Genomic DNA, 15,218 nt, shown 5'->3' with positions numbered 1-15,218 from the left:
CAGAGGGTGGTCCGGGACAAGCTGATTAGGTGGGCTCATACTCTTCCCTCCTCGGGTCATCCTGGTATTAAGAGGACAGTGCAGAGTCTGAGAGGGAGATACTGGTGGCCCACACTGGCTAAAGACGTGAGATTTTATGTCTCCTCCTGCTCAGTGTGTGCTCAGAGCAAGGCTCCTCGGCACCTACCTAGAGGGAAATTACAACCCCTCCCCGTTCCACAACGGCCGTGGACACATTTATCGGTGGATTTTCTTACCGACCTTCCCCCGTCCCAGGGAAGTACTACGATCCTGGTCGTTGTGGATCAGTTTTCTAAGTCCTGTCGTCTCATTCCGTTGCCCGGTCTTCCTACGGCCCTGCAGACTGCTGAGGCTTTGTTTACCCATGTCTTCCGGCACTATGGGGTGCCTGAGGACATCGTCTCTGATCGGGGTCCCCAATTCACGTCCAGAGTGTGGAGGGCGTTTATGGAGAGACTGGGGGTCTCGGTTAGCTTAACCTCAGGTTTTCACCACGAGAGTAATGGGCAGGTGGAGCGCGTTAACCAGGATGTGGGCAGGTTTCTGCGGTCCTATTGCCGGGACCGGCCTGGTGAGTGGGCTAGGTATGTTCCATGGGCCGAACTAGCCCAGAACTCCTTACGCCACTCCTCTACTAACTTGTCTCCTTTTGAGTGTGTGTTAGGTTACCAGCCGGTCCTGGCTCCATGGCATCAGAGTCAGACCGAGGCTCCTGCGGTGGAGGAATGGGTACAGCGCTCCAAGGACACCTGGAAAGCCGTTCAGGACTCATTACGGTTAGTGGGAGAACGGCAGAAGAGGAGCGCTGACCAACACCGCAGTGAGACCCCCGTGTTTGCACCGGGGGACAGGGTCTGGCTCTCGACCCGAAGCCTGTCTCTCCGCCTACCCCGTCGGAAGCTGGGGCCGCAGTGTGTGGGACCATTCAAAGTCCTGAGGAGAATAAACGAGATGTGTTATAGGTTACAACTTCCTAGGTATTACCGTATTAACCCCTCGTTTCATGTGTCTCTCCTCAGGCTGGTGGTGGCTGGTCCTCTGCAAGAAGGTGAGGTGTCTGAGGTCCCTCCGCACCCTCTGGACATCGAGGGGCCCCCGGCGTATACAGTTCGAGGCATTCTGGATTCGAGACGCTGGGTGGGGGGCCTACAGTACCTCGTGGACTGGGAGGGGTACGGCCCGAAGGAGAGATGCTGGGTTCCGGTGAGGGACATTTTGGACCCTTCTCTCCTGATAGATTTCCACCGCCTCCACCCGGATCGCCCAGCACCTCGTCCTCCGGGTCGTCCTCGAGGACGGTGGCAGCGCGCTGCGGGAGCCGCGCGTCAGGGGGTACTGTCACGACTTCCGCCGAGGTTGGCGCTCCTGCCCGTTCGGGCGGTGCTCGGCGGTCGTCGTCACCGTCCTACTAGCCACTACCGATCCCTTTTCGTGTATCTGTTGCTTTTGTCTGATTGGTTGCACCTGTGTGTTGTTTAGTTAATTAGTGTCTGTATAATATGTAGGTTGTCCCACCCTTGTTTTGTGAGGGATTGTTTATGTTGTCATTCATTTCGTCTATCAGTGTTTTTGTGTTTCTTATTCTCCGGTTAGTCTGTTATCCTGTGTTGGATAATTTCACCCTGTGTGTGTTTGGGTTGACCGTGTTTGTTTTGTTCACCGGAGAATAAAACTTTATATTCGCTATCTGCTCTCTGCGCCTGATTCCACCCACCTTGATTAGACGTGACACTTTGACACAAAGTAGCCTGTGATAAATAACACAATATATTTCATCTGAGTATTTGTTATAGTCAAAATAATCCATTCATTATGCTTTTTTTTAACTAAATGCCATAGAGGCCATAAATAGCAAATAGAAGTTAAAAACTTGTAATGTTCACAAGAACTTAAGTTGATAAAAAGATCTAACACAACATTAGGTGATAATATATGCGTTATTATGGATTTATAATCAACTATAATGGGGCTGTCGTTTTGGACCAGGTACACATAATTAATCAACAGGAAACGAACACAACAGGAGGATTAAGAGTGCAATAACTTCAAGCATGCTTTACTTTTGCCCCAAATGAAATAACGTTTTATACTTCTCCCAGAAACATAGTTGACCTATTTTCTTTACCGGAGGCCGCAAAGTGATTTTTGAAGTAAGTGCATAAAAGGTATGTAAATGCTTTGTTGGGTCATTCCACAAAGTGAGTACCTTTGTTGGGTCTTTCCGCAAAATGAGTACCTTTGCTTCCCTTTAAAATATTAAGTAGGAATTGTCCACAAATATTGGATTTTACAAGCCGAAGAACGCTGTTATGTGAACCCGAACTCTTGTTTTAATATGGTGAAATAATAATTTTTAAATGTGTTTTTCAAAAGAAACACTGAACATCTAGTAGTCAAGTCATAGTGGAAAGGGAGGTGAGCGGGTTTTACTCTTTTTGGCCACTTTCTGGTGTTTTGTGGTGGAAAACTGAGCGGGTCGAGCATAACATGTCAACTCTGTTACCCATAGATAGACAGGCTCAAAATGTTGTAGCAATAAAAAATAAAAATGTGAAGCTTGCATTCAATTGTCCCTCCCTGTTGCACACAACACACTTCCATTCCCCCTATCACAAGGGGATTTATGGCTGATTTAGGATGAAATTGTCAACCCTGTTACGGTCAACCCTGTTACGGTCCGGTCAACCCTGTTACGGTCAACCCTGTTACTTTATTTGGCACTTACAATAGTAAAAAAAAAATTCACCTCAAGATTGGAAAACATTGCTTTGTTATTTTATTTTGGACATCAGAGCAATGACGAGGAAATCCTATTTGAGTTGGAAAAGGATACTAATATGATAGGAAAGATATACAAATCCTCGCAGAGAGCCTATCCAACTGAAAATATAAACTATTGGAACCAAGACTTAAATAGCAGAAAAAACTGACATTGGCACAAGATGGAGGGAGATTATATAGTCATGAATTGTCCAAGAGACAAAATTCACAAATCCTACAGCAGAATGGCAGTCATGTCTTAAGTGTAAAATGAACATTGACTGAATAATTCATTCCTTCTGGGAGTGTTATGAAGTCCAACAGTTATGGGCAGAGTTAGAAAGTTGGCTTTCCAAAGTTTTACAATTTAAGATTACTTTTAAATCGGTCTATCTGCATATTTCAAAACATGGCTTATGAGGGGGCAGTGAGATACCCAATGGGTAGGACTATACTTTTCTCGTCAATCATTTTGAAAATACTTTTAAACTCCATCGTTAAGACAGTAGATAAATCAAATGCATTATTATTTAAATATTGAAAACGTGTTGGTTACAGAGAGAGATAGAATAGTGCAATTTGAGGGCATAATGGCATAGAGTGTTACATACACTGGAAACGCCCAAGGTATGAAGAATGAGAGTAAAAGTTGGAGGAGACAAATGGGATGGGTATGGATGCTGTAGAAACATGTGGTTTTGAGCAGCTGTGATGTCATTGATGTTTGTTGGAATTTGTGTGCTTTTCTTTATTGTAGGTTGTATTTTGTTTGACATTTTTATTAAAGCTTTTTAAAAAAGAGAAAGAGAGAGACTGTTGAAGTTTTTTTTCCTATCGAACTGCAATAAATTCAGATCAGGGGTTTGTGAAGTGTAAAAAAAAGTTTGTCAATTATCTACTGAGCACAGGATAACTACATCATCACCCTGGTAACCCCTAAAGAGGGAGCATCTGAGCTGAATAGACATACAACTGATAAGGATTCACAGCTTAACATCCAATAAAAAAAGACATATGCATTTTGATAAATTATTCAGTCCCTCTACGTTCCATGAAACAAAGACCCTCTCCACTCCTCCTCGCTATCAGCCTGCAACATCTTAAAGTTCCAGCTCTTTGTGATCATGATTATCTTTTCCTTAACAGATTCAGAGAGGGAGATATTCAGCTGTCTTTTCATAGCGAGGAAGAAGACACATGATGATCGTACAATGCTGGAATGGCAGGATGGTTAATTGTATCCTTCCTTTTGCCATCTGACAAAAGATGTAAGTCGCAAGGCTAGCTCAGAACAATGGGGTTGCTATCCAACTGCCATAGGAAGGAGGACAGGCTATTGAAATAGGCTGCAATTAACGTCAGTGGTACCAACAGCTAGTGTATTCAAATTCAAATCCATTGCTCAGTGCTTTTCATTGCCTTTTCTAAAGAGTAAAGACCACTGCTTGCTTAGAGGCGTGTGCATGCACACGCAACAACAGGTGTACACAAACATGCACGTATGGGTACATATGCGCGTGCACACACACACACACACACAACACGCACACACAAATATGCACACATTTATGCCTGGACACACACCTACAGGTGTACACAAACATGCATGAACGTTTTCGCACACTCAAACACAAGCACCTATATGCGCATGTGCGTACACACACACACATGCACACTTCACTTACATTTCTCTGGATCTTATCCTCCAGGTCCTGGTTGATCCTCTGCAGTGCTGAGTAGCTGCTTTGTATTCTACCAGGAGACACACAATGACACTGGCTTACCAACTCACACTATTAATAATTGAACACATTCTGCACCCTTTGGATTAATGATGTCTATGCTATGTGTCCATCATGATAATGCATTCCTGTGTTAGTTTTAGGGCTTTACCTTGATAGGTAACCTGTGTTAGTTTTAGGGCTTTACCTTGATAGGTAACCTGTGTTAGTTTTAGGGCTTTACCTTGATAGGTAACCTGTGTTAGTTTTAGGGCTTTACCTTGATAGGTATCCTGTGTTAGTTTTAGGGCTTTACCTTGATAGGTATCCTGTGTTAGTTTTAGGGCTTTACCTTGATAGGTATCCTGTGTTCGTTTTAGGGCTTTACCTTGATGGGTATCCAGTCTAGTATATTTATCCAGTCTGACATATTTCCAGACAGAAAAGCACAAAATCAATAGAATGTGATTAAAAAAGGTGTGGTTATGTGGTTAGGAATACCTGCGTAGTTTGTCGGTGAACTTGTCGAGTTCCTCCTGGGCACGGCGTAGCTCTGTCTCCAGGTACTGTCGGGTGGAGTCAAACTCGCTCTCTAGCAGCTCCAGCTTGTGGGTGGTGTAGGACAGACGCTTCCGGAGGTCCTCTTTCTGTTCCTGCAAAGAGCTGTGAGGGACACAAACACACACCAGGCATCAGACATAGTGAAAGACATATTACTGGGGTAACTTCATGTTATATTATATGCATATATTTTATATGTTACATTGAGTATAAATAAGATGGAATGGGAGTCTTGTGTGATGACACATGAACAATATACATCATACAGTGGTGATGAAAATGTTTTGAATTCCCAAATCATATATTCTATATGCACTTAAAGAATATAAAGTTCAGGCTGCCTTTAGCTTCCAGTAACATTCAGCTCTAGTACCTAATACTTTACAACCTTGACGCATAACACCACCACCATAATCAGCCAGAGTGGTTACAGTGACTTACAGGATCACTTTAAACTAAGACTTTGTCACAAATGGCACCCTATTCCCTATATAGTGCACTACTTTTAGCCAGAAGTCTCCGGTCGGTCAAAAGCAGTGCCCTATAGAGAATAGGTTGCCTTTTGGGACGTAACCTACTATGAAATATGGCTCTATGATCTGTGATCAATCACATGAAAAGATTTAGACGGCTTGGATTCACTGAATAGTGATCCCCCATGTGTAATTCACTGAATAGTGATCTCCCATGTGTAATTCACTGAATAGTGATCTCCCATGTGTAGTTCACTGAATAGTGATCTCCCATGTGTAATTCACTGAATAGTGATCTCCCATGTGTAATTCACTGAATAGTGATCCCCCATGTGTAATTCACTGAATAGTGATCTCCCATGTGTAGTTCACTGAATAGTGATCCCCCATGTGTAATTCACTGAATAGTGATCTCCCATGTGTAGTTCACTGAATAGTGATCTCCCATGTTTAATTCACTGAATAGTGATCTCCCATGTGTAATTCACTGAATAGTGATCCCCCATGTGTAATTCACTGAATAGTGATCTCCCATGTGTAGTTCACTGAATAGTGATCTCCCATGTGTAGTTCACTGAATAGTAATCTCCCATGTCTAATTCACTGAATAGTGATCTCCCATGTTTAATCCACTGAATTATAATCTCCCATGTGTAATTCACTGAATAGTAATCTCCCATGTGTAGTTCACTGAATAGTGATCCCCCATGTGTAATTCACTGAATAGTGATCTCCCATGTGTAATTCACTGAATAGTGATCTCCCATGTGTAATTCAGTGAATAGTGATCCCGGTGTGTAATTCACTGAATAGTGATATCTCGTGTGTAATTTACTGAATAGTGACCTCCCGTGTGTAATTCACTGAATAGTGATTTCTGTGTGTAATTTACTGAATAATAATATCCCATGTGTAATTCACTGAATAGTGATCTCCCATGTGTAGTTCACTGAATAGTGATCTCCCATGTGTAATTCAATGAATAGTGATCCCTGTGTGTAATTCACTGAATAGTGATATCTCGTGTGTAATTTACTGAATAGTGACCTCCCGTGTGTAATTCACTGAATAGTGATTTCTGTGTGTAATTTACTGAATAATAATATCCCATGTGCAATTCACTGAGTAGTGATCTCCCATGTGTAATTCAACGAGACAGCACAATGTGGACTATTTATAAAGCCCCGGCACAACCTGAGACCCAATCTAATAACAAGTAGGTGTGAGAAGTAAAATACAGGTATCCCTCTCCCCTTTGATGGGTCTGAGTTTCCATGGCAGGCTAATGGGCCTGTATTGATGGACAGATGGAGGAAGTATGGTAATGACTCTATCTGCTGGGAGATCACCAATAACAGAGAGCGAGGGAGAGAGTGAGAGAGAGAGAGAGAGAGAGAGAGAGAGAGCGAGCGAGAGAGAGAGAAATGGAAGAGAATGAGATAGAGGTGAGAGATGTGGCCACTTTGCTCTCATCCCTCTATCTCCTTAACAAGATCATAGAAGGAGGAAGAGGTTGCGTAGTAGAGGCCAAATATAATCAAATGTATTGTCACATACACATATTTAGCTGATGAAAATGAAGATGTTTCCTTTTAAAGGTGACGTCCCTTAATTAAAGGGCAATCCAATTATAATTTCAACGTTTTGGGGGGTTTTAATCCTGGAGATAATATCTTGAATTAAACTGAATACAATGACTGTGCAAATTACATGAATTCACCAGAACGACGCAAACACATACACACAAATGCTCCAATCCATATTCCAAACACACACAGACAAAACACAACCACCAAAGCCCATGATACACATGCAACAAGGTTTCAGATTCCCATTAAGGTAAGCAGAACGTGCTTACAGGTTTACAGAACAGGTTAACATATGACTGAAAACTAAGCTATTGCTGCTGAGATCAAAAAATAAATGAAAGAAGGTACAGTAAGTGGAGTGATAATACTGTTATTCCCTCCTGTGTTTAGTATTACTCATCTCCAGTTTACCTTCCTACTTGCTCTAAGTTTCACACCTAACACGTGTATGACTAAATGGAATAACAATATCCTAATATTTGAATATCATCCCATTCTGTAACCAATGGTTAGTCAAATGTTTTTTGGGGGGCACTGTTTGAATGCTTTTCATGCTACTGTATAACAACCCCCTTGCCAGGTACTAACAACACGATGCATGGCTCACCACAGGTGTTTGTTACATGACAATAGAATGAGTTTATGAAGTCAATCTCCCAATGGGAATCACACATTAGTGACCTCTGGAAACGGCAGCTGAGTCACACGGTAATGAGTGTTTTCATTTAGATGGCGGTCGGCGGTGAGAAAACAATGAGGCAGGATAATGATTCTGTTAGGAGGACGGACGTTCGAGTTGTTCACGACCACTTGACAAAGATGGGAAAGATGAAATGAACTCAGTGGGCAGATGGAGGGATGAATAGCTTCTGAAATGTTCTCTCTTACCTCTTTTTCTGATGTTTACTGCCATTTCGGGAGACTTTTAGGGCCGTTTTGCCGATATATATCTTTTTCATGTCTGCTGTGTTCGCTCCCTCTCATGTGTTTTTGTGTTTCAAATGGTTAGTGGGAGTGCATCTATTTTTCTGCGCAGAGGTCATAGGTCAGGTTGGTTAAGTTTGACCTGTTGAGTGAGTTGTCTGAGGGAGTTGTCTACCTGTGTTGGTCCTGTCAACAGAGCAAAGAGACAGTTCGGCAGCCATTAAAAAACATTCAAACCAGGGGCATAGGCACGTGTGGGTTTGGGTGGGCTCAGGCCCACCCACTGGGGAGCCAGGCCCAGGTAATCAGATTGAGCAACAAAAGAATACACAGGATATATATATTTTTTTTTTATTCTCTCCTTGTCAGTGTTTCAAACAGGAGATTATTTGTATTTTTACCTTAACACACTACAGTACTTGACTTGGCCAGGAGCTCACCGGAACTCATCCTCCAGGCCGGCTCGGTCCTCCCCTCCTGCTCCGTGGCTCGACGACTCATTGCGAGCTCACAGAACAGGGCTCCGGGCAGCCGAGCGGAAATGGAGGAAAACTCGCCTCCCTGCGGACCTGGCATCCTTTCACTCCCTCCTCTCTACATTTTCCTCTTCTGTCTCTGCTGCTAAAGCCACTTTCTACCACTCTAAATTCCAAGCATCTGCCTCTAACCCTAGGAAGCTCTTTGCCACCTTCTCCTCCCTCCTGAATCCTCCTCCCCCCCCTCCTCCCTCTCTGCAGATGACTTCGTCAACCATTTTGAAAAGAAGGTCGACGACATCCGATCCTCGTTTGCTAAGTCAAACGACACCGCTGGTTCTGCTCACACTGCCCTACCCTGTGCTCTGACCTCTTTCTCCCCTCTCTCTCCAGATGAAATCTCGCGTCTTGTGACGGCCGGCCGCCCAACAACCTGCCCGCTTGACCCTATTCCCTCCTCTCTTCTCCAGACCATTTCCGGAGACCTTCTCCCTTACCTCACCTCGCTCATCAACTCATCCCTGACCGCTGGCTACGTCCCTTCTGTCTTCAAGAGAGCGAGAGTTGCACCCCTTCTGAAAAAACCTACACTCGATCCCTCCGATGTCAACAACTACAGACCAGTATCCCTTCTTTCTTTTCTCTCCAAAACTCTTGAACGTGCCGTCCTTGGCCAGCTCTCCCGCTATCTCTCTCAGAATGACCTTCTTGATCCAAATCAGTCAGGTTTCAAGACTAGTCATTCAACTGAGACTGCTCTTCTCTGTATCACGGAGGCCCTCCGCACTGCTAAAGCTAACTCTCTCTCCTCTGCTCTCATCCTTCTAGACCTATCGGCTGCCTTCGATACTGTGAACCATCAGATCCTCCTCTCCACCCTCTCCGAGTTGGGCATCTCCGGCGCGGCCCACGCTTGGATTGCGTCCTACCTGACAGGTCGCTCCTACCAGGTGGCGTGGCGAGAATCTGTCTCCTCACCACACGCTCTCACCACTGGCGTCCCCCAGGGCTCTGTTCTAGGCCCTCTCCTATTCTCGCTATACACCAAGTCACTTGGCTCTGTCATAACCTCACATGGTCTCTCCTATCATTGCTATGCAGCTGACACACAATTAATCTTCTCCTTTCCCCCTTCTGATGACCAGGTGGCGAATCGCATCTCTGCATGTCTGGCAGACATATCAGTGTGGATGACGGATCACCACCTCAAGCTGAACCTCGGCAAGACGGAGCTGCTCTTCCTCCCGGGGAAGGACTGCCCATTCCATGATCTCGCCATCACGGTTGACAACTCCATTGTGTCCTCCTCCCAGAGCGCTAAGAACCTTGGCGTGATCCTGGACAACACCCTGTCGTTCTCAACTAACATCAAGGCGGTGGCCCGTTCTTGTAGGTTCATGCTCTACAACATCCGCAGAGTACGTCCCTGCCTCACACAGGAAGCAGCGCAGGTCCTAATCCAGGCACTTGTCATCTCCCGTCTGGATTACTGCAACTCGCTGTTGGCTGGGCTCCCTGCCTGTGCCATTAAACCCCTACAACTCATCCAGAACGCCGCAGCCCGTCTGGTGTTCAACCTTCCCAAGTTCTCTCACGTCACCCCGCTCCTCCGCTCTCTCCACTGGCTTCCAGTTGAAGCTCGCATCCGCTACAAGACCATGGTGCTTGCCTACGGAGCTGTGAGGGGAACGGCACCTCAGTACCTCCAGGCTCTGATCAGGCCCTACACCCAAACAAGGGCACTGCGTTCATCCACCTCTGGCCTGCTCGCCTCCCTACCACTGAGGAAGTACAGTTCCCGCGCAGCCCAGTCAAAACTGTTCGCTGCTCTGGCCCCCCAATGGTGGAACAAACTCCCTCACGACGCCAGGACAGCGGAGTCAACCACCACCTTCAAAAGTATTGCGGAATTCCTGCACCTAAAATTAAACAGTCTCGGCACCGAAATGAGTATCGGCACCTACAGTTGAAGTCGGATGTTTACATACACCTTAGCCAAATACATTTCAACTCCGTTTTTCACAATTTCTGACATTTAATCAGAGTAAAAATTCCCTGTCTTAGGTCAGTTAGGATCACCCCTTTATTTTAAGAATGTGAAATGTCAGAATAATAGTAAAGATAATTATTTATTTCAGCTTTTATTTCTTTCATCACATTCATCACATCAGAAGTTTACATACACTCAATTAGTATTTGGTAGCATTTCCTTTAAATTGTTTAACTTGGGTAAAACATTTCGGGTGAGCTTCCACAAGCTTCCCACAATAAGTTAGGTGAATTTTTGCCCATTCCTTTTGACAGAGCTGGTGTAACTGAGTCAGGTTTGTAGGCCTCCTTGCTAGCACATGCTTTTTCAGTTCCGCACACACATTTTCTATAGGATTGAGGTCAGGGCTTTGTGATGGCCACTCCAATACCTTGACTTTGTTGTCCTTAAGCCATTTTGCCACAACTTTGGAAGTATGCTTGGGGTCATTGTCCATTTGGAAGACCCATTTGCGACCAAGCTTTAACTTCCTGACTGATGTCTTGAGATGTTGCTTCAATATATCCACATAATTTTCCTCCCTCATGATGCCATCAATTTTGTGCACCAGTCCCTCCTGCAGCAAAGCACCCCCACAACATGATGCTGCCACCCCCGTGCTTAACGGTTGGGATGGTATTCTTTGGCTTGCAAGCCTCCCACTTTTTCCTCGAAACATAACGATGATCATAATGGCCAAACAGTTCTATTTTTGTTTCATCGGACCAGAGGACATTTCTCCAAAAAGTACGATCTTTATCCCCATGTGCAGTTGCAAACCGTAGTCTATCTTTTTATGGCGGTTTTGGAGCAGTTGCTTCTTCTTTGCTGAGCGGCCTTTCAGGTTATGTCAATATAGGACTTGTTTTACTGTGGATAAAGATACTTTTGTACCTGTTTCTTCCAGCATCTTCACAAGGTCATTTGCTGTTGTTCTGTACTTTTTCCACCAAAGTACGTTCATCTCTAGGAGACAGAATGCGTCTCCTTCCTGAGCGGTATGACGGCTGCAGAGTCCCACGGTGTTTATACTGCATACTATTGTTTGTACTGATGAATGTGGTACCTTCAGGGGTTTGGAAATTGCTCCCAAGGATGAACCAGACTGTTCTCTTTGGTCTTGGCTGATTTCTTTTGATTTTTTCCATGATGTCAAGCAAAGAGGCACAAAGTGTGAAGGTAGGCCTTGAAATACATCCACAAGTACACCTCCAATTCACTCAACTGATGTCAATTAGCCTATCAGAAGCTTCTAAAGCCATGACATCATTTTTTGGAATTTTCCAAGCTGTTTAAAGGCACAGTCAACTTAGTGTATGTAACTTCTGACCCACTGGAATTGTGATACAGTGAATTATAAGTGAAATAATCTGTCCGTAAACAATTGTTTGGAAAATGACTTGTGTCATGCACAAAGTAGATGTCCTAACCGACTTGCCAAAACTATAGTTTGTTAAAAAGAAATCTGTGGAGTGGTTGAAAAAAGAGTTTTAATGATTCCAGCCTAAGTGTATGTAAACATCCGACTTCAACTGTATTTCAATCCAAGTCAAGTCAAGCACTGGCCTATACATGCATACACCGTCAAATGGAATTCAAAGCAACCAGTAGGGAGGGGTGGGTAAACAAAAAGGATATACACTCAGTGGCCAGTTTATTAGGTCAACCTATCTAGTACCAGGTCGGACTCCCCTTTGCCCCCAGAACAGACATGGAAACGTTTCTCAATGAGTATCAAGGGACCTAACATGTGCCAGGAAAACATTCCCCACACCATTACACCACCAACCTGTACCATTGACAGCAGGCAGGATGGGGCCATGCTGCTTATGCCAAATCCTGACGCAGCAGGAACCGGGATTTGTCCGACTCCTCAATTGTCCAGTGTTGGTGATCTCATGCCAACTGGAGCTGCTTCTTCTTGTTTTTAGCTAATAGGAGTGGAACCTGGTGTGGTTGACTGCTGCAATAGCCCATCCGTGACAAGAACCAATGTTGTACTGCAGCGTTATTTGCCTGTTTGTGGCCTGCCTGTTAGCTTGCTCAATTCTTGCCATTCTCCTTAGACCTCTTATCAATGAGCTGTTTTCTCCCACAGGACTACCGCTGACTGGATGTTTTTTGTTCATCGCACCATTCCCGGTAAACACTAGACACTGTTGTGCGTGAAAAGCCCAGGAAGCCGGCCGTTTCTGAAATACTGGAACCGGCGTGACTGGCGCTGATGATCATACCACGCTCAAAGTTGCTTAAGTCAATCGTTTTTCCAATTATAGTTCAATCAAACAGTAGCTGAATGCCTCCATGCCTGTCTGTTGGCTTTATATAGCAAGCCATGGCCACGTGATGTGACTTACTGTCTTTCGGAGCAAACCACTTTCTTAAACAATGCGGTGTACCTAATAAACTGACCACTGAGTGTATTTTGACAATAATAATTATACATTTTATTTGGCAGATGCCTTTGAAGACACTCAAGGACATCTTACATCAAATATAGTGCTGTACATAAAATATATTTCATTTAGGCCGATGTAATGAATTTGAATTATGCTTGATCATATATTTTTTTAAATGGCTTTTCAATTTTAAAGTAATGGGCGGGTTAATGCAAGTCACTTCGACCCCCTCCACTTCGACCCCCTCCACTTCGATCCCCTCCACTTCGACCCCCTCCACTTCGACCCCCTCCACTTCGCCTCCATCCTTCAGCTGAGACATGAACATCAGTCCAGTGAAAAAAATATATATATTTATTTTTCAATTTATGCTCCAATGTGCCTTGCAAGTAATAAACTATAACAACTGACATATTACCAGCTTCATCATACAGCCTAGCTTGAGACTAGAGTTTTTAAATATTAGGGAACTCTATGTTATTTATAACAAAGGGTAGGCCTACATGGAGAAATTCACGCCTCTCTTATTATATATGAAAATAGGCAAATGCATGAAACAATATTTATTTCCAGTCAATGTAAATAGCCCATGCACTGTCCCTATAAGCTACTCAATTAATTTATATCACAGAATACATTGTAGGTGCACTTGATCTCCTGCATTGTGACTCATTCATTTGTATTTGTATTTACTATGTATCCCTATTAGCTGCTGCCCCTTCCTGGGGTCCAGAAAAATTAAGGCAGTTTATACTGTACAATTTTAAAAACATTACAATACATTCACACTCAGGCCCCTACTCCACCACTACCACATACAGTATATAGTGTACAAAATCTATGTGTACATGTGTGTATAGTGCATATGCTATCGTGTTTGTGTGTATGCATGTGTCTGTGCCTATGTTTGTGTTGCTTCACAGTCCCCATCTGTTCCATAAGGTGTTTTTTTAATCTGTTTTTAAATACAATTTTACTGCTTGCATCAGTTACTTGATGTGGAATAGAGTTGCGTGGACTCATGGCTCTATTTTGTACTGTGAGCCTTCCATAGTCTGTTCTGGACTTGGGCCTGTGAAGAGACTTCTTGTGGCATGTCTTGTGGGGTATGCATGGGTGTCTGAGCTGTGCGCCAGTAGTTCAAACAGACAGCTCGGTGCATTCAACATGTTAATACCTCTCATAAATACAAGTGGTGAGGAAGTCAATCTCTCCTCCACTTTGAGCCAGGAGAGATTGACATGCATATTATTAATATTAGCTCGCTGTGTCCATCCAAGGGCCAGCCATGCTGCCCTGTTCTGAACCAACTGCAATTTTATTTTTTGTGGCACATCCTTTTTTTGTGGCACCTGACCACATGACTGAATAGTAGTCCAGGTGTAACAAAACTAGGGCCTGTAGGACCTGCCTTGTTGATAGTGTTGTTAAGAAGGTAGAGCAGCGCCTTATCATGGACATATTGCTCTCCATCTTAGCTACTGTTGTATCAATATGTTTGACCATGACAGATTACAATCCAGGGTTACTCCAAGCAGTTTAGTCAACTCAACTTGCTCAATTTTTAGTTGAGGTTTAGGGATTAGTGAATGATTTGTCCCAAATACAATGCTTTTAGTTTTAGAAATATTTAGGACTAACTTATTCCATACCACCCACTCTGAAACTACCTGCAACTCTTTGTTAATTCTTAGAACTACCCCTCCCGGATCCGGGAGAATTGTCATCAACAACACTAATTAGCATAACGCAACGGACAAAAAATCTTACTAGAATATATTCATATTCATGAAATCACAAGTGAAAAATAGTGAAACACAGCTTAGCCTTTTGTTAATCACCCTGTCATCTCAGATTTTGAAATGATGTTTTACAGCCAAAGCAAGACAAGCATTTGTGTAAGTTTATCAATAGACTAGCATAGCACTATGTCCAGCTAGCAGCAGGAAGCTTGGTCACGAAAATCAGAAAAGCAATCAAATTAAATTGTTTACCTTTGATGAGCTTCGGATGTTTTCACTCACGAGACTCCCAGTTAGACAGCAAATGTTCATTTTGTTCCATAAACATTATTTTTATAGCCGAAATACCTCCTTTTCTTGTTCACGTTTGTTGAGAAATCCACCGGAAATTGCGGTCACGACAACGCAGAAAAAAATACAAATTAGATCCATAATATCGACAGAAACATGGCAAACGTTTTTTATAATCATTCCTCAAGGTGTTTTTCAATCTATTATCTATTATTTGGGGCGGCAGGGTAGC

The 15,218-nt window shown here is 43.6% G+C and overlaps 1 pseudogene; it reads right to left on the bottom strand.

The window, feature by feature from the left end:
* LOC115119560 (brain-enriched guanylate kinase-associated protein-like) overlaps nucleotides 1-15,218 on the bottom strand; it is an 89,621-nt pseudogene that overhangs the window by 15,832 nt on the left and 58,571 nt on the right.

The sequence above is a fragment of the Oncorhynchus nerka genome, linkage group LG13 (genome assembly GCF_034236695.1).
Source record: "Oncorhynchus nerka isolate Pitt River linkage group LG13, Oner_Uvic_2.0, whole genome shotgun sequence".
Classification (NCBI taxonomy): domain Eukaryota; kingdom Metazoa; phylum Chordata; class Actinopteri; order Salmoniformes; family Salmonidae; genus Oncorhynchus; species Oncorhynchus nerka.
Note: the sequence above shows the minus strand (reverse complement) of the source record. Positions and strands in the feature narration are given on the sequence as shown.